At 39.1% G+C, this 24,048-nt stretch overlaps 1 long non-coding RNA gene across 1 annotated transcript in view; it reads right to left on the bottom strand.

Annotated features, from left to right (window-relative positions):
* Positions 1 to 16,749, bottom strand: part of LOC149793571 (uncharacterized) — a 33,295-nt gene extending 16,546 nt beyond the window's left edge. The window contains exons 1-2 of the long non-coding RNA XR_016422576.1: positions 16,432 to 16,749; positions 14,523 to 14,669 (exon numbers count right to left, since the gene is read on the bottom strand). This is a non-coding gene — a long non-coding RNA (uncharacterized LOC149793571). The remainder of the gene's footprint in view (positions 1 to 14,522; positions 14,670 to 16,431) is intronic.
* Positions 16,750 to 24,048: the final 7,299 nt, after the last annotated feature.

Here is a 24,048-nt window from a genome sequence, read left to right on the forward strand (position 1 = left end):
CTTCATTTCAAAAACGATATTGAATCATTACCTAAAGAACTGCAAGAGAAGATTTACAAGGAAGTTTGGCAGGGACTTGCCAGAGTGAAATCTCAATGGGTAACTGTAGAACTTTTGTGCCGAGAAATTCACAAGAGGAAAGTGAAAAAAATTAATCAAAGTGTTAGATTTCTCTGGGTCAAGTGTGCATTCGTCCTATTATATCACTCTAGACCGTTTACATCAAAAGAGTTCAGTGACATTCTTGGACGTTACCCCGAATGGCAGTGGTCAGAAATTACTGACTATATGAATTACTTTTCCTCAAGGAGAAGATTGTGAATTATACGGACTAACCTGTTTATGGATACTTTACAAGAGAACATTCGTGCTTTGCCTGTGGAGTTGAGAGAAAGGATTTACCGAGAGCTGGTCAAAATACAAGTCAAACGTAAAGAACAGCTGCATCCATTACGTCAGCAGATCTTTAACCACTGGTACCTGAATGGTATAAGAGAACTGATTCGTCAGAATCTGTTTCAGTGGTCAGACCTTGTTCAATACTTCCAGGGCCCCGATGATCCACGTGTTGATCATTTTGGTTACTTCGAGATTCACCTAGAGCAGCGCATTGAGGAAGACAAGTTAAAGGATTACCAACATATTTTACGTGGAATCTACTTAGTGGAAGACGAAACTTCTAAACGAACTTTGACGTTTCGGTTACAGTATGCAAGATTTGAAGAACGAAGATGTCTGGCTAGAAAGTACGTGTATTGTTACCGAAACAAAGAGACTATAAAAACAGGCTGCCATGCCACGACTTTTATCACATGTAATTGAACAGATTCCGTGGAAGTAACTCAATGACCATATTCAAACCGTGGATCATTACCATCGATTATTACAAGAACTGTATCCATTCAATTTGGGTCGACAAGTGGTGTGTGTCTTAGTGACTTGTTTTCTAGGATTTCGTTTAACAGCCGATTCCTTGTGGACTCTACGATCAGTACTTACCACCCAATGGCCTTAAATGGTCACGAAAGACTCCTTTTGCTCAAAGCCTTGCGGTTTCATCTGGATACTTCTCGACCTCTACTGGAAAAAAAGATTCGTCAACTTTTAGCTACCCGAGACGTGCATGACGATGTGTGTGTAGCTTGTAACTTACAGCCCCACTGGACAGATGTCCGTGCCTGGAAAGAATGGGATTGTGAGGCTTGGACCCAAGAAGTGGCCCAGTATACACGAGAGTTGTTCAAGGAAAAAAGTCACTTTTCAACCTGTGTTAGGGACAGTGTCAGAAGAAGAACTCGTCACCCAGGACAGGACTGTCGTGAACATGCCTAAAAGACCTTTTCGGAAGGACACTTGTGTGACCTTACCCCCTATAGAACTGGGCAGAACTTTACCCAAAACATGTTGTACAGACACTTGTTTCTATTCCGCGTTGATCATTTCCATGTGCCTTTTATCGCTGTACTTAAGCCTTTGGCTTTTATGTATTTTTGTCTTTCGTATTCATGTTTAAAACATTCAATAAACGTGTCCTGAAAAAAGTATATAAACTCTTGTCTTGTCTGTTTTCGTGTCACAAGTGACATTCCTGACACTATGGCTACTTCTGCTCCCTCTTCCTCTACTATCAAAGTCATCGACGAACACTTAGATCGTGCCAGTTGGGAGGCTTTATATCTTCGTCATCCCTTTAACATGCTCACTGCTGGACCTAGCGGTTCAGGCAAAACCGAATTCGTCAAACGTTTGATCGAATATAAACATCATTTGATCAATTGTCCACCCCAACGCATCGTGTGGTGTTACAAAGAGTGGCAATCGGCGTAAAGCCTCTTGCGAGAAAGTCAAGGCGATTCCATCGTGTTTGTGGAAGGCATTCCTAAAGAAGACGATGGCATCGTCTCTGACTCCCGTCAAACCCATTTGGTCATTTTCGACATGTTAGGAGAAGACGAAGAAGAAATTAAACTGTGGTTCACGCGCAAAGGGCATCATCGTAATGCCAGTGTCGTTTACATCACTCAAAATTTGTTTCAACAAAGTAAAGCCCATCGCACCATCAGTCTCAATGCGCATTACGTGGTCTTGTTTAAAAGCCCTCGAGATAAATCGCAAGTGCAAGTCTTAGCCAAACAGTTAGGGACGCCTTGGCTGACTCAGGCGTACGACGATACCACTCACACTCACACGCCTATTTACTCGTCGATTTGAAACCTACACCCCACGAGGATTTGCGATTTCGTACCCACTTGTTTCACCACTGGTGCCAAGACGGAGGGCCTGTCCTGTACACGTCTCCGTCCTCGACTTAATTTCACTCCAAAAAAATCTATAAAAACCTCAGGCACTTTTCGTCTGTCTCACACAGTGTGTGAACATGACGTCCCTTCAATCACATCTTCCCGTCAAATTGATTCGTGCCTTGTATGGCATCAGTCGAGAAAAAAAATCCACAAATACGGGCTCGTGTCTTAGAAGCTAGTCTCAAAGAAGTCTTACGATGGTCGACGGTGACAGCACGTCAATTACTCCAAGGGATCATTCAGATTCCTCATCAAACCAAACGCTTTATCGATCGAAACAAAGTCGCTTTGATCCAACTGGCCGATCTCCGCATCGACACTCAAACCAAAAAACAAATCATTTTGAAACCTGGAGGGAGCGGTACTCTAGGAGGGGTCATCATTCGCTCTCTCTTAAGATGGGATCCTAATGCTCCCAAAGTTCTCCCCAAGAAAAAGAAAGAAGTCAAACGAAGCTCCAAGAAGAAAAAGAAAAAGACCAGGTCCCCAAAGAGACCCGTGTCTCCAAGAACTTCTCCAGTTGCGGGACCCTCCTCTTACCAGACACCACCCCGGAAAAAGAAAAGCCCCCAGAAAAAGAAACAGAGAAAAAGTCCCCAGAAAAAAGAAAAGTCCACAGAAGAAAACCAGTCGCAAGAGAGGCACTTCGGCCAGGACGCAAACTTACACTCGCAAACCACGACCTGCCACGGCGGTGACCGCGTCTCCGGTAGCCGCAGGTTCAATCACTTCTCCGTTGATGTCACCAAGAACCGAACAGTACTTGGAGACGTTGATCACACCAAGAACTTCTCCGTTGATGACCCCAAGAACTTCCCCAGTGGCAGGACCTTCCCATTTATCGACAGTGGCCGCGGCTCACAAAGTACCTGCTCCAAAAATCAAAGTCCAAGAGAGATCGGGCATGTTACAAAGTTTACTAGATTTGTCCAAGCAAGAACTGGCTCGATTTAGTCCGTTGCGTACCCCTACACGACGTGTCATGCCTGTCCTCAAGTTGATACGCCGTAAAGACAATCTGTGGCGACGCGTTCTAGTATAAAAAGGGTCTGTGACTAAGTAGGGGTATCAGTGTTTTTGGTGCTAAAGACTCAAAGATGTCACCCTCCAGAAAATATCCCTCTTCTAAAACCCAAGGAAAAAAAAAGGAAAGGACTGCCTCCTCATTTAGTCAAACATGGGGACATGTTATCTGTCCTGTCCAAAGCTTCTCCACCCCTACGAAAAAAAACTCATTCAATCAGCGTCCAAAAAGGTCATCGATACCGTGTGCGAATGTCGTTTGAACGTGTTGAAAGGCACGATCCCTTTGTCCAAACACCAGAAACAATGCTTAGGCAAACATCGTCACGTTCTGCGCCAAATGGTTCAAAAGAAAATTCCCATTCGTCAAAAGAAGAAGATGTTGGTCCAACGTGGAGTAATTTTACCCCTCTTGCTAGGCCCCTTAGTGAAAGGAGTCTTGGGAACCATGTTGGGAGGACTGATGGGAGCAAGATAAAAAGGCCCTCTGGAGTCCCAAGATCTTAGAATCGACCCCTGACATCCCATGGAAGGACGAAAACTAGCTTTAGTGCCTTACAAACGATGGATGGAATACCATCGTTCGCAAGAAGAACGCACCCCACATTTACCTCCCAATCCCAATTTGAGTGAGATGTCCCAGTTACAACACGAATTGCAGTCCTTGATGGATCGCCAAGATTTGTCCGAAACAGAAAAATCGCAAAAGTACGGTCAACTCTTGCAACGACTGCAACTCTTTCACCAGAAAGCTTTAGACGAAACAGCTCTACCCACTCTGAAAGATTTTAAGACCTTGATGAAAAGTCCAGCACCATCATCACTACCACCACCACGACCACTATTACCATCACCAGGGGTCACCAGAGATACTACCCCCACGAAGGCCTGAGGAAGAAGAGATACGAGAAGTGTTTCAAACACCGTCAGCAGCTCCCCTTTCAAGTAAGATTGCAGCATCGTTGTTGACCCCGTCCCCCACACCCAAACGAGAAGAAATGAAAGCTTGGGTTAAAAAGATGATGTCCACTCCTCCTTCGACAGAAGTGAAAAAGAAAGAAGGGAAACCAGAAGTGAAAAAAGAAAAGAAGACCAAAGCCATTCCATTGCCACCTCTACCACCACCACTACCTTCGACTTCTACTCCCGTAGCCCATCGGACATGTAAATCCGTTTCCAAACAACCACCCTTTCGTCCCACCCAAAGTAGCATCCTCGAAGAGTGGGTGCCTTATTAACAAACAAAAAAACATGGAAAAAGTGTTAGCCAGCATTTACTACGATCCCTACCATCCTGCAGGTTACGCAGGAGTTCAAAAATTGTATCGTGCTGCCAAAATGCGACTGAAAAGTCTCCGTTTACCTCACGTGCAACGATGGTTACAAGAACAAGCGACTTACACTTTACACAAACCCATTCGATGCAAGTTTTCCAGAAGTCGCACCCGAGTGGAAGGCATCGATCATCAATGGCAAGCCGATTTAGCCAATGTCTCTCATTTGGCCAGCTACAGTCGTGGCTACAAATATTTGTTTTGTGTCATCGACGTCTTTTCCAAATTTGCCTGGGTCGTGCCCTTGACTTCCAAATCGAGCAGCGAGTTAGTGCGAGCCCTGCAACTGGTGTTGAAACAAAGCGGTCGTCACCCTCTTCGATGGCAAACGGACAAAGGTACCGAATTTCTGAACCAAGCTTTCCAAAAAGAATTAAAGAAACGTGAGATTCATTTTTTTTTACCACCGAGAATCCTGAAACCAAAGCCAGCATCGTGGAACGTTTTCAACGCACTTTGAAAGAACGCATGTGGACATATTTTACGCATCACCACACTCTGAAGTACATCGACATCTTACCGCACCTGGTGCAAGCGTACAACCAATCTTACCATCGATGCATCGGACGTGTCCAGCAAGAAGTGACTCCCGAGAACGAAGTGTTGGTGTTTGAGCGCCTGTTTGGTACGTCCCCGACGAGGGCTGTCCCCAAGAAAAGTGTAGTGTTGGCCACTGGAGATTGGGTGCGCACTGGCAAAACCAAACGCAATTTCGACAAAGGTTACTTACCTAACTGGACCACCGAATTGTTTCGTGTCACTGGACGAGTGCATGGCCGTCATCCTGCCGTCTATAAATTGGAAGACATGAACGGAGAAGTACTCAAAGGAACGTTTTATTTGCCCGAGTTACAACGTGTCACCAAAAAAGAAGACGACGAGTACGACATCGAAAGCATTCTCGAACGCAGCACCCGTAAAGTGGGCAAACGATGTGTCAAAGAAATCAAAGTACGCTGGAAAGGATATCCACCCAGTTTCGATTCTTGGATCGACGCTTCGCAAGTCATCGACTATAAAAAGAAGTGACCATCATGCCCTTTCACACAGACGCAGCTACGTCAACCACTCCTTCACCCAGTTCTTCTCTGCAAGATTTACAAAAACAACCCTTGTGGGTATGGTGTGGAGAACGTGTGCCTAAAACGCAAATCGTCTTTTTCTGTCAAATCTTCGTGGTGTATTGTGTCATCGGAGCAGCCATTGCCAATTTGAGTTTTCAACAAGGAGACAAACAATTGTGGACCATTTTATTGAGGAGTTGCATCGGTTACCTGCTTCCCATTCCCTCCCTGAAGTTCTCCTCGAACGGGAACAACGGGAACCTTGTGTCCAGTGCCAGTGTCAGTCACCACTCCAATAACAACCACAATCAGAACCCCATTTTGGGCGGAGACACGCCTCTGACGTCCAGTAACCCCTCGGACAGCCACAGAACTCTAGAATTATGAGTCACACTAACCAATTTTACTGAACCTTACCCAGTGACAGTTCCATGGAGGTGTTTCCCAACAACACCTTGTGCTGTTACACGGCCAAATTACCTCAGGCCATCCCATTAGATCACGAAGTCCATTGGGAAGTGGCTTTGGTGGAAATGATTCACCCAACACAAATCAAAAACATCACTGAAACTCAAAACACTTTTGAGGTCGAAATCCTGAACCAACAATTGCAAGAAACCATGAATGAAATCGGGTTTTCAGGCGACGTAAAACCAGCCAACAATCCACTCTTCAGTATCTACACCTTGAAAATTCCGTCAGGGTTTTATTTTATTGGCCAACATTTGGTGGATACCATTGCTTCCAGGTTCGAATTAGCCTTTGGCAAAGCCCTGAACAGAATAAAAAAAAGTGTCACCCTGGAGTACCATAAAGTGGCTCGTCGCTTACTGATGAAATTTCAGGATACCCAAACGTTGTCTATCAGTTTTAATCGTGACTTGTTTGATATTTTAGGTGGAGACACAAAAATGGCTCCAAATTTTAAACCGAAGATCAACAGCAATATGGAATTTTATAAGTTTTTTCGATTCCCTGTAGAACTGATCCAAGGACTGAATTTGATGTTTGTGTATTCCGATGTGGTGGAGTATAACGTGGTGGGACACACCTCCGTGCCGTTACTGCGTGTCATTCCTTTCAAAGTGGATAGTGCCACAACCAATGACCAGGAAGGTGGAAACACCTATCACGTTCACCGCGAATTTGTACATCCTCACTATTTACCTGTCAGTAAGTCGTATTTGGACAGTGTCAACATTGCTATAAAAGGAGATTTGGGACAAAATATTCCATTCACCAAAGGGAAAGTCACGGTGAAACTCCATTTTCGAAAACGGTTCTCTCACGATTCGTAAGTCATGTATCCAGTGTACCGAGGGGTTGCTCGACAGCGAGGACACGGTTTAAGAGATATGTTAAAATCGGCCTTTCGTTCGGTGGCCCCAGTCTTGAAACCGATGGTGACACGAGGATTGCACGCCTTGAAAGATGCCGCACTGATGCAAGGCAAAGAATTTCTCCAAAATGTCATCATCGACAAACAAAACCCTAAAGAAGCCTTCATGAGGGCAGGCAAAAATGTCTTGCTGCAAACGGGTAAAGACATTTTAGGCCGACGAGAAACACCTATAAATGCCCTGCAGGCTACCGAGTCAGGCATTCAGCAAGGACAAGGCAGAAAGAGACCACGAAGAAAACACCCTTTCACCAGACTTCACACGTCTAAAGCTAGAAAGACAAAGAAAAGAAGAACCGTTCGAGACCTAGACGTTTTCGATTATTGAGACAGAGAAAAATGATGCATCGAGAGTCTTGCGTCTATTCCAAGTCGGAACTGGATCTGTTTGCCATACCACCCACCATGATGACCATGCAAGAATCCCAATGGGTGGAATTTCATCCCGTCTCCTCACTGACCGATTCCGCTCCCATCGAGTTTGAAATTAAAGGACAGCCCGAAGATTACATCGATCTGAATAGCAGTTACTTGTACCTGAAAGTCAAAGTTCTAGATAAGACAGGAGGTGATATAGACACTGAAGCAGTAGCTTCCATCTACAGTTTCATGCATTCCTTGTTTAGTGGAGTGGACTTGTACTTGAATAACAAACTAGTCAGTAGCAGAATGGATACTTACCTTTATCCTGCCTACCTGGACAATCTCTTGACGTACGGAATAGACGCCAAGAACACTCATCTCAGTGCCTGTGTGGTATAGGAAGCTGACGATGCAAACCAGTTTGAATTATTCTAAACTGATACAACTGATAAAAAGAAAGAATACAATAAGGGATTTATAGAACGAAGAAACAAAATCAAAGATGGACAGAGTTTAGAACTGATGGATCGTTTGCATTTGGACATGTGGTTGCAAGAAAAGTATTTGCTGAACGGGGTGAATGTCCGCCTGAGACTGAATCGTAACAGTACCGCTTTCCATTTAATGGCTGTTAGTGATGATTACAAAACCAAAATCAAAGAAGCCAGACTCTACGTACGCCGTGTGGAAGAGTTACCCAAAGTGGGAAACGACATCAGTCAAATGTTGAGCAGAACGACCGCCAAGTATACGATACGACGCGTGGAAGTGAAAACCTTCACCATTCCCAAGGGACAGCGATCCATGATCGAAGATCATCTGTTCCAAGGACAGTTACCCAAACGTTTGATCGTTGGTATCGTCGAGAATACAGCCTTCAACAGAGCTGCTGATAAAAATCCTTTCTACTTTCGACACTTTGGCATGTCCAAGATCGAAGTCAGTCGCGATGGCAAAACCTTGTGTACCCGACCTATCGAACCCGACTTTGACAAGAAGAATTACTTGAGGTCGTACTTGTCCTTGTACGAAGCTAACGGACAGTTAGGAACCAACACCAGTCATGGCATATCGTACGAAGATTATGCAGAAGGCTATGCTTTGTGGGCTTTCGATTTCACTCCTGACCAAGGCAGCGACGAGGGACATTTCCACCCTATAAAATCCGGCCAGTTCGTGTGGAAAATCAGTTTACAAAACGAGAGCCTGATGAAACGGTGAACGTCATCCTATATGCAGAATTTGATAATACGATAGAAATCAACAGTTTAAGAGATGTCATTCTAGATTATTAGAAGCCATGGAAGACTGTTATCCCTCTTTACCTAGTGAAGAAACTTTGAAGATGGAATGTGACGAGACCATGGAAGAAGAACAAGAAGAAGAATCCCAAGACGAAGAAGTTATCATGATGAAGTCAAGATGGCCAGAACAAGAAGCCCATTTAGTCTCCTGTTTTGCTACATTCCTGACAGACGTAATGAAAGAATTGATCAAGGAAGAGTGCTATGGATGTCACAACGATCATCCCAGTCAAATTCAACACGACAAATGTATGATGTTGAGCCAAGAAGAAAAATTGAACAAATATCTGGACAAAGCTTGGGGTGTCATTGAGATAGAATTCGTGTTGAACGAGTGGTATAAAGGCTTGGATAAACATTCTTCTCCTCCATTAACGTCTCTGGAGCGCCGTCGTATCGAATCTCTCTTTGACCAGAATAAGAAGTCAGAGGAAACGCCTTTTACTTGTCAGACATTTTCAAGCAAAAAGTCAGGATCGAATTGATGACTTATCATTACCTGTGAAGAAAAAACCACACAAATCAATGGATACCTGGGAACTTTATTACCTTTTGAACCACAGTTCGTACACTGCTTCTTGGAATCATGTCGTCTGTGCTAAAGATGAACTTCCTCATCGCAAACCTCAAGACCATCTAGCTTATGTGATCAACACGGACAACAGTCATCTCCCAGGAACCCACTGGGTAGCCGTCTACTTTCATCAAGAAGGATGTGTGGAATATTTCGATCCTTATGGATTGCCTCCTCTGGAAGATGATATCATTGACTTTATGAGAAGAAATGCTCAGACCACCCGATTCAATAATGTGAAATTACAAGGCACAGATTCCTTGGTGTGTGGACAATATTGCATGTATTTTCTGCATCATCGCAGCCTGGGCTATTCCTTAGAACATTTAGTGACTCATTTTGATCCTTGTTCTTCTTCTAGAAACGATGTGAAAGTAGATCGATGGTTCTGTGACGAGTATGCTTATCTTTTGTCTCTAGCTAGGAAACGTAGTGTCTATCAATCGCCTAATGACTTCCAACAGTGGAAATCACAATTTCATTCACAACATTGTCAACCCTGTCCAAAATAATGTGTAAACTGAAAGACAAAAATGTTTGATGTTATATTGTTGGATTATTGTTACAAATATTAGAGTTGTTTGTTAGTGCTAAGTAATTTTGAATAAAAATGTTGTGTTTTTGAAAAAAATGCCTTTGTCTTTTGTTTGGCTATAAGAATTTTGATTCATGCGCTTTGACTTCTCTCTATCTCTCTCATGACACTCATTAAATGTTCCGGGTCGAAAACCGTGTAGGGATGTTTTCCTTCACGTCCGCGCTTTGACTTTAAGAACCGGGGTAGTTTCCAGTCAAACCATCCATTGTCGACTCATCCTCCTATGAAGATGTGCTCCAAACTAGCTAAGCTCAACGAAGCCTACGTGAATTTGCATAGGGTCAGACACAGTCTGATACCGAAGCCAGAAGAAATCGAAAATGTGAGAATGTTAAAAGTCACTGAAGACCTGATAGAAGAGCTCTTCAGAGAAGAAGTGAACAGGGAGAAAGAAGAATGGACAGAGAAGTACAGACTTCAGAGACAGCAGAGAGAGCAGCAACAGCAACAACAGCAGCAGCAACAGCAGCAGCAGCAACCTGAACCTGACAGAGGCTTTGTTGATTGTCGTATCGACACCAAAAGAGTTCTTCTTCTCTTTCCGAAGAAGCAGACCTATCGTCAGAAAGTCTATCCTCAGAGGACGTCGCATTCTTAGAAACTAAAAGATGGCCCTAGCTTCAACTTGATGCAAGCAAAAAAACAGCCCTTTTCAGGGCTACCCCAATCTCCAGAAAAGAAATAACAATCGATTTGCCAATGTGTGTATGTAAAGTAGTGTGAATATAAACACTCACTCATTTCTGGTGTGATTGTATAGGTTTATATGTGTGAGTGATTGTAAGGGCTAAAGTAAGTTTGTGTGAATAGTAGATTATGATGATGTTTTTTGCTGTTTGACGTGCGTGGATAGTAGATATTTGGGGTTTGATTTGACTGCTTTGCTTTGCGTTTGTGGATAGTATATTATTGACTTCATGAAATTTTTTAGAATAGTGATGGGTAGTATAAAAAAGTCAGTGATCTGTTTCTTTTAAATCCGCGCGTTGTTTGGTCATGATCTAGGTAATATCAATTTTGTTTTAGGGGGATGTTTTCCTTCACGTCCGCGCTTTTAGCATAAATTAAAAATCGCTTGGCAGTCTAGCTATTGATCAATACCACCAGAATGAACACCAGACTAGCTAAACTGCTTGAACTTCATGCGCACCTGGAATATGCCAAGCGTATAGTGAATGAGCTGGCTGCAGAGGCCATCGTCGAAGAGGGAAGGATGAAAGAGGAGGAGAGAAGAAACAAAGAAGAGGAGGAGAGAAGAAACAAAGAGAAGAAACATAAAAGAGGAGGAGAGAAGAAACAAAGAAGAGGAGGAGAGAAGAAACAAAGAAGAGGAAGAAAAGGAGAGAGGAAATTTCTGAATCCCAGAGACAGAAGACTGGGGTTCTGAAGCCACTTATCCTGCCTCTGCTCTCCCCGCAAAAAGAGTGAAAGGAGACTGGGGAAGAAGATGTGTGTGTGATGCCAGGCCTGGAAGGTGCCATCATTAACCAGGTGCCATGGAGTTAAAAAAAACCAGCCCTTTTCAGGGCCACCCAAACCTTTAGAAAAGAAATACTAATCGATTTGCCAATGTGTGTATGTAGAGTAGTGTGAATAGAAACACTGACTCTTTTTAAATTGTGTGTGTGTGTGTGTGTGTGTGTGTGTGTGTGTGTGTGTTTGTAAGCGCTCACGTACGTTTGTGTGGATAGTAGATTATTGGGTTATGTAAGAGCTTAAGTTGGTTTGTGTGGATAGTAGATTAAGGTTTCATTTTAATGCTTTGCGTGTGTGCATATTAGATTTGGGGTTTGTTTATTGCTGCTTCACGTATGTGGATAGTAGATAATATGAAATGAGAAAAGTAGGGGATGTTTTCCTTCACGTCCGCGTGTTTTAAGTAATGATCTAGGTAATATACATTTTGTGTCTTTGGGGGATGTTTTCCTTCACGTCCGCACTTTAACTATAAGAACACACAAAGTTCATCATTCACAGCATTCTGCAAAGAATAAAAAAGAAGATGGCTTCGAACCACCTTGATAAAATGAAAAAATTGCAAGACGTCCTGGACAATTTGGGCATGATGGAGCAAATGTTAGTTAGGCTAAATGAGGATCACTATTCTTATAGTCCCCATCGAGTGAAGATGGAGATTAACAACTTACGAAAACTAAAGGAAATCATCAGTGATCTGTTGAAAGAAATAAAGGAGGAGAAGGAGGATGAAGAGGAAAGGATAAGGATGAGAGCATGGAATGAAAAAATTGAAAAAGAAGAAGAAAATGAGAAGAGGAAGAAAGAAGAGGAGGAGAAGCAGAAAGAAGAGAAAAAGAAGAAAAAGGAGGAAGGAAAGAAAGTAAAGAATAGAAAAAGTGTTGGACAGAAAATAAGAAGCTGGTGGAGAAATAGAAGAAATCAGAAGAAGACCAAAGACCCTTTTCAGGGCCACTCCAATTTCTCGAAAAGAGATTGACTTTCAATTGTCTAGCCCAAATTTTTATTTTATATATATGTGTGTGTGTGTGTGTGTGCGTGTTTTATATCCCTCTCCCCTGTTCCCTTTCCATAGACCTATCAGGTCGGGACCCTATTAAAATAGGGTCCCGACCCTATTCCATTTCCCATATTCAATTCCCCTTGAGGCTATACTGTCCCACCCATGTTAATTTCCCCTAGAGGCTATACAGTCCCACCCATGTTAATTTCCCCTTGAGGCTATAGTGTCCCATGAGTTTTCCCCATGTTAAATTTCCCTTAAGGCTAAATGATCCCACGATTTTTCCCCATGTTAAATTTCCATTGAGGCTAAACGATCCCAAGGGGTCCTGTAATGCTAATTCCCACTGAGGCTAAAACTATCCCTATTCACTACTAATGTGTGCTAAAAAAATTGCCAGAAAAGGACGATTTGGGGATTTTACTTGACATAAAACTAATATTTTCATGCAAGATGTTTTCAATTTAACTCAAGTAACGGTACAAAAGGATACCTGTTCTGATCTGCGGGACTAACGTTAATTTACAAGAACATGTTAGAGTTATCCTAAGCTATTAGGTCTCATTGGACTAATTATCTGGTGAATTTTCATCCAACAATGACCATTTACATAAAAATGAGAATAATTTTACACTGAAGATACAAATAAAAACAAACTAATTATTTTTGTAGAAAGCGTACATGTGAAATTGTAACTGCAGTAATCACTGGTTAATTCCTGATGCAACTGGTGGTTTTTATACTGAACCAACACTGCCACCAACCCCTAAATTTTACATTCATTTTTGACAGAAATAGCTATTTTGAATATTTTTTCTGTGACAAGGCAGCTAAAAGAATCAGTATGTGCCTTATGCATGAATAAAGTTCACTAGTACTATAGCAAATTAGCATACTTTTCATCACCTCTCAACCATCTAGATTTTTAGATATTTACCTCTGTAGCAGACACATGTAAATACGTAAGCCAAGTCGGCAGCTCATTTGCAGCCCAAGTTATGCATTTGATATCCAATGCTCATCTAACTGTGACAGGCAGTCACCATTAAGCCAACCATATTTCCATGCCTATCTCAAAGTAAATCTAAACCACATTATAGATTTAACTTATGTGTGAATTTATAAATGCTAGGCTTGTGATAATTAGGTTCATGCCTTCTACCTTACAATTTAAGGGGGTGGGGGAGAGTCAAAATACGAAACTATCCAATGAGACCTTATTAAGAATTCAAATAGCAGTCTGATTAAGGGAAAATCTTCTTATTTTCAAAAGTTTGGCCAGTTCTAAATAAAACGCAACCTTAAGAAGTTTAAAATTCAAAATAGTTTGTTTCCTATGATTTATTGAATTTATCGATGACCAAAAGCTATCAGAGCAACAGCTATGAGGCAGCTTCATACATTATGTATTACTTTCCCCTCTGAAACATACAATTTCCTTAAAATATGTCAGTTTCATCATTTTTCATAGCTAATACACCCTGGTGATATCAGAGATATCTGTGAGCACAAATAACTCTTCATGCAATCTGAAATAGTAGTGAATAAAAGATGTAAAGAAGCCAAGCTGAATTTCTTGTAAAATAACTGCAGAATGTACATGCTAAGTACTTGAAAGAACAATAATGATGCACTGCATATATAAACTGACCAGAACTCTCTCACTGATTTCATGAAGAAGGTCAAATCTATTCTAGAATAGAGAAATCCAAGGTAGACTAAAGGGAGAAAACTCATCAGGTAACATCAAATGAATGGACCAATCTTTGTAAACTAAACCACATCAGTTGGGAAACTTAAACAATGAAATTCTATACCCAGATTTATCCCATCTGTTGATAAAACAATATGCATGGATAATGTATTTTAAGAACACTAAGAAGGTCACCTTTAAATCATTTTCATACTGGCCGGCAAATAATGTTGTTGAAGTTGCTGGTATTTAGAAGTTTGTTTTGCTAGTGATTGTCATCTGCATAGAATCAAATCTAAAGCAAATAGAAAATCATGCAAAGTAAAAAAAGGGGAGAAGAAAAAAAAAAACACAATGTAAAAAGGGACATCCATTTAACATAACTCACCAAAAACTTCAGTGAAACTGGTGCAGATATATTTGTTCCTGTGAAAGCTCCTCAACAATTGGTGTGTCGGACCCCAAATAAGGTTTTGATGCTGTCCTGCTGTCAGCAATATCACTTCAGCAGCTGTGCTCCCATACACCTTGAGGCCTACAAGAAAATAAAACCCCAAACTTCTTATATATAGGTCATTATAACTTAAATTTCTGTAAATAAAATGAAATATGTGTATTGAAACATTACATCATGAGTAGATATGTATGTAAGAGCATTAAATTAAGGCAATCGTCATAAAATTTTAAAAATGTACTAGGTTTGTACTGAAAATGTTGATAAACTGAATAAGTATGTGAAATATGTGAAATACTTCAATTAAACCACCTTGCATGAAACTTATAAGGCTTTTGTTGTTCATTAGGAGAATGGATCAGGAGCAATATCTGGTAACATTAAAACTGTTGAGTTAAGTCCCTTCTTCTACTATGATTAAGTGCTATCTAATCTATAATGAAGTGTATGTTTGGAATACCTAACTATGTCAGATTCAAGATATGGAGGTACTAAGGAAAGATTTATGGCACAATGAATCACATTTGACAAGACTGAAAAAATGACACTGGTTCTTAAGGTCTCACTGGACAGTTTATCTGGTGAATTTTCATCCGACAATGACCATTTGCAGAACAATGAGAATAATTTTACACTGAAGATACAAATAAAAAAACTAAAAAAACTAATGATTTTTGAAGAAAGCATACATGTGAGACTTTGACTACAGTAATCAGGTTAATTCCTGGTGCAACCGGTAGTTTTCATACTGAACCAACATTGCCACCAAACCCTAAATGTTACATTCATTTTTGACAAGAAATAGCTATTTTGAATATTTTCCTGTGACAAAACAGCTAAAAGAATCAGTATGTGCCTTATGCATGAATACATTTGCATATTTTTCATTAGCTACGATGTCGTAGCCTCAACTTGATTTGTTGTGGTTGAGGCTACGAACTGATCCCATATCATGTAATGGAGCAAAACAAATCATCACTAAAGTCAGAAAAACAAATAGTGTAGAAATCAACTACATACGTATAATCATGCTGTGAAAGAAGTTTGGCTTATTTTGAATTTATTAAGCCATTACACGGTAAAATAAATTGGCATGGTTACATGACACATGTTTACGAGGTAGGAGTAAGGGTACTAATATTAGTACTAACTTTTCATCACCCCTCGACCATATATAGAATTTTAGATATTTACCTCTGTAGCAGACTCACGTAAATACGTAAGCCAAGTTGGCAGCTCATTTGCAGCCAAAGTTACGCATTTGATATCCAATGCTAACAGGCAGTCACCAACAAGCAAACCTATTTCCAAGCCTAACTCAATGTAAATGTAAACCACATTGTAGATTAGCTTATATGTGAATTTATAAATGCTAGGCTTGTGACAATTAGGTTTATACCTTCTGTCTTGGGGGATGGGGCAAAATACGAAACTATCCAGTGAGACCTTGGTCGGAATCCACTTTCACTATCAAAGCCGAGGCGTATGCATGACACTCGTAAATAAATACCCAGTTGGTGGCATGCGAGTATATTCTAAATAAATAAGGTGACATGCTTAGCTGGCTAACACTGTATGAAGAGTAAAAATAACATATATGGCAAAAACAACTCAGATTGTTTTTGACCTTATTATAAAATCGTAATTCATTAAGTTTAGGTCTCCATTTTAGGGTAACATGCACAGGCACTTGATTCTGGGGTAAACTAATGTGTACACTCACTACTACTATACAGTGAGAGTACACATTAGTTTACCCCAGAATCAAGTGTTATATAGTGAGTGTACACATTAGTTTACCCCAGAATCAAGTGTTATATAGTGAGTGTACACATTAGTTTACCCCAGAATCAAGTGCCTGTGGTAACATGGTCATATTCCGACTAGTAGGGTAATTCCGAACGTGGATGTGCGTCCTGCTGTTTACAACAAAGATATGCAAATTACTTGCTGTGTTCTTTGTTTTTATTTCTGCACATGCGTATGCAAATTAGTAAAGATGTTTCCAGGCTCTCTTCAGTATTTTATCTTCTGCGTGAGTTCAGAAGCAGCATTCATAAAAAAGAAAAATGTATTCAGGATCCTAGTCGGGACTCAATCATCCAAGGTTTGTATAGCTCTCAATAACATAATAATTATGTTATCATAAAGCTTTGTCTTGCTAAAAAAAAAAGTAAAAATTGCACCAGTTTTATGACAAATAAAAATCATATGCAGTGATATACCCCAGGTTCGTTATCATGAGGGCAATTCTGACAAAGAACACAACTTTAAAGAAAATATAGAATTATGATCAGTTTGTATTGAACATTGAAAAACAAAATGTCCAGAAATAAATATGTAATGAGAAACAAATAAATAAAATATTAAAGGTATAAATCTAAATAAAAATAACATTTTAATTCTCTCCACAATTATCTCTATAACAACATTCACTATTATCTATATAACAATATCATTTTCTATCTGCCATCTATCTATACGAAAAAGATAAAAACAATTTAAAGCTTTTAAATCTGTCACGATAAACAAAATCTTTGTATTTTATGGATGAATCTTGTATATGTACGGTCCATATATGATGGTTGGAATTACATGTATCGGGGCCCTGAGTGGCCGAGTGGTCTAAAGCGCTCTCCGCTTTTCGGATCACTGCCATCTCACCTCTGTCTGCATAGGTTCAAGTCTCTGATTCGGCTAATGTGGGTATGTGAGAAAGCTTGCCAGTTGCTTCTCGAGGGTCGGTGGTACTATCCAGTGTTTTCCCGGGTTCTTCCTCCACCATTAATACTGGCTGCCATGTATAGCCTATCGTGTGCTGAAAAATGGCATTAAACCCTACAACAACAACAACAACAACATTACATGTATCAGAGGTTGGAATAAGCCACAACATGGTCGGATTTACCCCCTGCATATATAGTTGTAAGAAAATCACTTTCCTGTACTGCTGAGTAAGAAGAACTCAAATTATTTGCTTTCTAATAATGAAACCTGTTCCAAGAAGCCCAATTGACTGCTTCCCTTATCATAATTAGCTTCACATTAGTCGGCTTCAATGATGAAGTTGTCGATATCATATCAGTGACCTCATTGGTTGGAATATGACCAGATTACCCTAGTTCTTGCTGAAAAATATCTTTACAACATTATATAAATATAATGAGAAAGAGTTTCTCATCACCCACCCTTGATTAACCCAGATTTCTCCCATTCCATATGAAAACAGTAGATTCCTGACTTTATTTACCCACCAATCACAGTGTTTGTTGCATGTCATTTGTAGGTCATTAATTAGCCTTGTTTTGGGACTCGATCATCAGTCATCTTTAACAATTTAAACCAGTACTTAAGAATTCTTATATATTTCACTGCTTGCATTTGTATTCAACCCAATTCATTATAGATAAAATCATTTGGTGTGTTTTTAATATCAATAATTTATTTACAAAATGATGTATGTACACCTTCAATGTTAATTGCTTTGTACAAAACAAAGACATTTAGACTTCTGATCCATAATTCAAAATTGGTTTTTGTAGCCAGTTTACTAAACCATCATCAAGTCTTGTCTTCAGACTATAAAGTGACATTGCTGGTTGGGTTGCTCGTGTTGTTTTACATGTACCATGCATTTTTAGCCAAGATATCAACAATATAATAACATTAACCACAGTAATGCAGTAGTAGGTTGTTCCAAAGTTTTAATCTGATATTCTCCTTCTTCTTCTTCTTCTTCTTAAACATGTTGCAAATCATCGGCATATATCAATTAAAAAAAATCAAACATTTCTCCCACAAGCTATGCAGATCACTTAGAGTAATAGCGACTGAAACATAAAGATGACTATTTATCAGGGCAATAGGTATAATTAGTTATGAACACAGGTGTTCATACTTCAAATAATTAATGGATTAAACAGTTGCTCAAACTCACTGGGCTCAAAAGACAGCAGACAGTACGCTTTTGTTTGTGACCTTTTATGATTAAGTAATGCAAAGAAGCTTCCTGGGACTATTGCTAGTAGCACCTGCACTGTTAGTCCAAATTGCCTCTGACCCTTCCACACCATTTTGACATTTTTATGTTGGAGTTTAGGGTTAGAGTCAATCGCCTATAGAAAAGTTGGAATTCTCTATCAGCATGTGGCATAGTATAGAATAGCCATGTACAAGCTGGCTTAGCAAACTTATACGAGAGTAACATTGAGTCACACCTGTATTGAAATTGATTATTTTCTGATAAATTAAAAATATTATAATTGTTATGTATTTAATTTGCTGACAGACAAGATGCATCTAGTGTTGATGAAATTTGACCCGGTACTCACCATGAGCATAACTTGTCACATGACTACATAGATCTCACAACCGACATGTTAATGCCATCAGAAGTTGATTAGTCATGTGATATCAACAATAAACCCCTTTCCAATGCTGTTACACATAACTACCTACGATAATATTAAATTAATGTCACAAACAGTTAGTAAAAGAACAAATAGACACCTAATTCTCAATTTATTATTCTGAGAAGAACAACCAGAAACCTATCACCGTTAGAGTAACTTGGAGAAAGTCAGATTCATCAAAAATAGAGCCTGTCAACTATGGTTTTGTTGTATCACGTGACTACAACATTGATGTGCTCTCTGCATGATGAATCTGGATTTGTCAGACCCCTTTGAGTTTCATTGGCTCATAGTTAGTACAATCGATTATGAAAGGTTTAAACATTAATTAATGTTATATATAAAAATATACCTTTATGTTTTCGGGGCCCCAAGTGGCCGAGTGGTCTAAAGCGCTCACCGTTTCGGATCACTGCCATCTCACCTCTGCCTGCGTGGGTTCGAGTCCAAGGCTCAGCTAGCGTGGATACGTGGGAAAGCCTGCCAGTAGCTTCACGTGGGTCAGTGGTTCTTCCCTGGAATTTCCAGGGTTCGTCTTTCACCAGTTATACTGGCCGCCATGTATAGCCTATCTTGTGCTCAAAAATGGCGTTAAATCCTAGAACAACAACAGTAACCTTTATGTATACCATGCCTTGCTCATCATACAAAAGATGTTGAATTTGCATACTTGGAGCAGTCATTTTAATGACCATGGAAGGCAGTGTTAATCCACTGCTTGATTAAGAGACAACTGGCCACGCGCTGTGGAAGGCAGGTGACTGCTGATTACATGGCATTTATATATAGGTTCGCCATGGGAAATTAGAAAGACCTTTATGATTCGGTGACCACTGAACCCAGTTCACATTAAAACAGGTTTGACTATATATTCAGTACAGCTAAAAATGTACTTAAGTGAATTCTGATCTGATTAATCTGAATATTTTGAGTACTATAATAACAACAAATGATTAAATGAAATAAATGAGATCCTTTCCAATTAACTCTTACAAGACTGTGGCTACTACTAAAATTCATAATTCCACATAATAATTCGCTTATGTAGATTATTAAGCCATAATACAGTTAAGAGACGCATACAGTATTCATTCCAGAATGATTTGAATTGGTCATGTTGGTTACACCAGGTAATCAAGAATTAGGTCAGCCTAGTCTTTTAAAAAACATCCACGGCCTCCATTCACATCACATGATGTTTACTCAAACGTTTGTGCAACTCAACCTTATTGCTATTAATGAATCTATGCATTTGATGCATGACTCATCTTTAAAGTGTGAACTTATAATTGATAAGAAACGTTTCAAAATATTTTTTACTGATTAACACTTACAAACTAAATGTATGAATGATAATACACATAATATAGGTATACACAACAGAAGAAAGTGCCCACACCTTGTTTAAGTTTCCATTGATTGGGTCTGTCATTGTCCACTCTTGACCATTCACTAGAAAGGCAGTTCTGCTTCCTGAAGTATTTTTAATCATTTGTGTACTTTATCTTTTACAATTTCCAATTCTTTCATGCATTTCAAGTAATGTTTCCAAAATAATGTTTACTTTTGATATATTTATAGTTATTTTAACACTTGTGTCATCAACATATTTGCCTTGTGTGACCCACGGAATGACATTTCTTCAGTGAGATTATGGGCCTAATGAAAAACATATATATATATATATATATATATATATATATATATATATATATATATATATATATATATATATATATATATATATATATACATACATATACGCATGCTTAGTAAATATATTCTAAATATGTACATAAGAAAAAAGGTAATCAAAATTGATTCAATATATAAATCAATATACAATAGATCAAATGAAATCGGAAAAATATCGAGTAACAAGTACGTTAAGGATTTTTAAAAAACATTTTTACGATGCACTAGAAAAATGTATGTAGAATTCATTAATCTTTATCAATATTATTTCTTCTTCTTCTTCTTCGTATTATTATTTTTATTATTATTACTATTATTATTATTAGTAGTAGTAGTTGCAGTAGTATGCGTCCTGTATACAACCTTCGATAAAATATGGCTTTTTGATATTCTTGTCCTAAATTCGGAATTCTTACCACATTGATAGCTATCGAATACTCTCTATAATATCCATGTTAGGCTTTCCTTACCAGTGACGTATTGTAGAGATGGTCGAGTGATAACTATGTCAGGTATCCTTAGAATAGGCCTCGATTTATGGGATATTAAAACCAGTGCACACACTACTGTTGGTATGATCTGTATCTTTGCTTTGCAGACTTTATCAAGTTCTCTTTGCATACGTTATCATGTTCTCTTTGCAGACTTTATCATGTTCTTTTGCATATTTTATCATGTTCTCTTTGCAGACTTTATTATGTTGTCTTTGCAGACTTTATCATGTTCTTTTTGCAGACTTTATCATGTTCTCTTTGCAGACTTTATCATGTTCTCTTTGCAGACTTTATCATGTTCTCTTGCTTGAGCTCTGCAACTGACCGTTTTCTTCTGCTTTGATTTTGTTTCTTTATTTGGGAATTACATAGCAAGATAGTGTATTCCATTGGCAGAATATTTCCTGATAGGCGCAAAATAGCGCATTTGGTATAAAAGTGCTTGTTATTGTCTCTGTTGGGAGTTGTTTGGGTTCCCGAGAGTCATATCCTGGTATTTTTTGTACGCAGACGGTCCATGGGAAAATTGTTGCTATTATCTTTCTATAGAGTTCCATATAAGGTAGTGAGCAAACAAATGGTGAAGGAAAACATTAAGTTTAAAATTGTGAATTTAGATAAAATACAGTTTTTATGATATTTCTTAGTTCAGTTTGATATTTAAAACTCAGCCATTTCAGTTTTAAAAATTTGACTAAGCAGCTAATTTGCTAGCGTATATGTCGTTTGATGATCATGTGAAGTCAGGTCAAGTGTTGCTTGTAGACGTTGTTACAATAATAAGAACTATTCTGGTTCAATCAAAACAAAGAAATCATGGAACACTAATGATTACAAGTTTGATTGTGAAAACACCTAGTACTTCTCAGGCTATGTTAAGAATTTCTTTGTACTGAAAAGCTGATTTAGCCTATCATTTGGCCATACTCTGACCTTGCGAAGAATAGGGGAGATAAATCCTGCAAAACTGTTACTTCTACCACAACATACATACATACATACATACATACATACATACATACATACATACAAATTTGAAAACTGCAAACATTTGTACAGATGAATCTCAGCTGCCGTCTATATTGTCTATTCAATTTTGACCAGCTTCCATTCTATATGTATGTATGTATGTATGTATGTATGTATGTGTGTGTGTGTGTGTGTGTGTGTGTGTGTGTGTGTGTGTGTGTACGTTGTGGTAGAAGTAACAATTTCGCAGGATTTGTCTCCCATTCTCTTCGCAAAGTCAGATTATGGTCTGATGTAAAGCTCATATACATTCACGCATGCATATTAAATCCGTTCCAGAAATGATAATAGAATAGAAAGGGTTATCAAAATTTATTCAATACATAAATCAGTATGCGATAGATAAAATGACATCAGAAAAATAGCGAGTAGCATTTACATTGGAGATTTTTTAAAATATTTGTTTGGTGTACTTGCTAAAAAGTATGTAGAATTAATGAATCTTCATTTTGTGGGACATTAGATTTAGTGCACACACATATGATGATATGATCTGTATCTCTGCTTTGCAGACTTTATCATGCTCTCTAACAGACTTTATCGTGTTAACTTGTGCAGACTTGCTCAAGTTCTCTTGCTTTATCTGTGCAATTCGAAGGTTTTCGGTAAATTTGATTTTTTTTTGCATTCTTTACACGGGGGTCTCGTGGCAAGGAAATGTCTTCCATGTGCATTAGGTTTGTCGCCTTCATAGCTATCTCTTACTTACACGCAAACCTACCTATCTTATATTCTTAAATTTTTGAAGAATGTTATTTGGACACACCAGGGAATGGATATAAATTCCCAAACACTGCTTACATCATCGGTCCAACGACAATCATATGTAAATGTTTGATATCAGTGGCGTCACTATGGGGTGCGGGGGATGCGGACCGCACCGGGTGACACCATCAGAGGGGGTGACACCAAAATGACTGTCTATACCATTTTTGAATTTTTGTGCAGGAAGGATGTCCATGTGGTGACACCATAAGATAACGCGCGTGACTGTCTATAAAATGTTTGAATTTTTGTGCAGGAAGGAGGTCCATGGGGGTGATACCATGAGTTACCGCGCTCGGTGACACCAACCCTAGAGACGCCACTGTTTGATATCATTATCGAAAAGCTAACCAATATTACATAAACACGCGCGTCCGGACAGCAGGATAATCTTCTATTTGAAAAACGTGGGGAATACAAGTATGTACTTACGAAATAACCAGAAGACAAAACATCCTATATATGTATTCAGAAAGTAAAAACAGTGTTTGATATCTAATATAGTATCAGTACAATAGTGTATAACAGTAGTGTCTGAAGAGCTTCTTTGTATTATGAAGTTTAGAGCAAGTATTTATAGAAAATGTCATTATTATTATTGTCAAACTGCACATTATTCAATGGAATACGGTTAGCCTATGCATTTCCTCCAGAATTTGGGTCAGGTTTTCACAGCCTTATGTCTCAGCGACGCTAATTCACATCCTAACTGTCCTGCTGAGTAATGATTTTTGACATACGTGTTGATATATCACTCGAATTCGGATGGTTGTAAAACCAGTGGATTACGTTTTGTTCATTCTGAAATATTTTTCATTTTGTTTCAGATCGGTTGAAGATTTATAGCATGCGCTAGTCAATAGGTATCTTTCTTTTTCCCTATCTCTGTCTCTCTTTCTCTCTTGTTTTCACCCTATGCGGAGATCTCCTGGTCATTATTACGTTTTTACTTACGTTACATTTCGCGTTATCTTAACCTTTATTTCCTTGTCAATGCACATATTAATTTATACATTTCAACTTCTTATTTGCACGCTCTGCTCACACTGTAAAAAAAAGTAATGG

This window comes from Sinohyriopsis cumingii, chromosome 8 (assembly GCF_028554795.1).
Source record: "Sinohyriopsis cumingii isolate HCF-2022 chromosome 8, ASM2855479v2, whole genome shotgun sequence".
NCBI classification, from domain to species: domain Eukaryota; kingdom Metazoa; phylum Mollusca; class Bivalvia; order Unionida; family Unionidae; genus Sinohyriopsis; species Sinohyriopsis cumingii.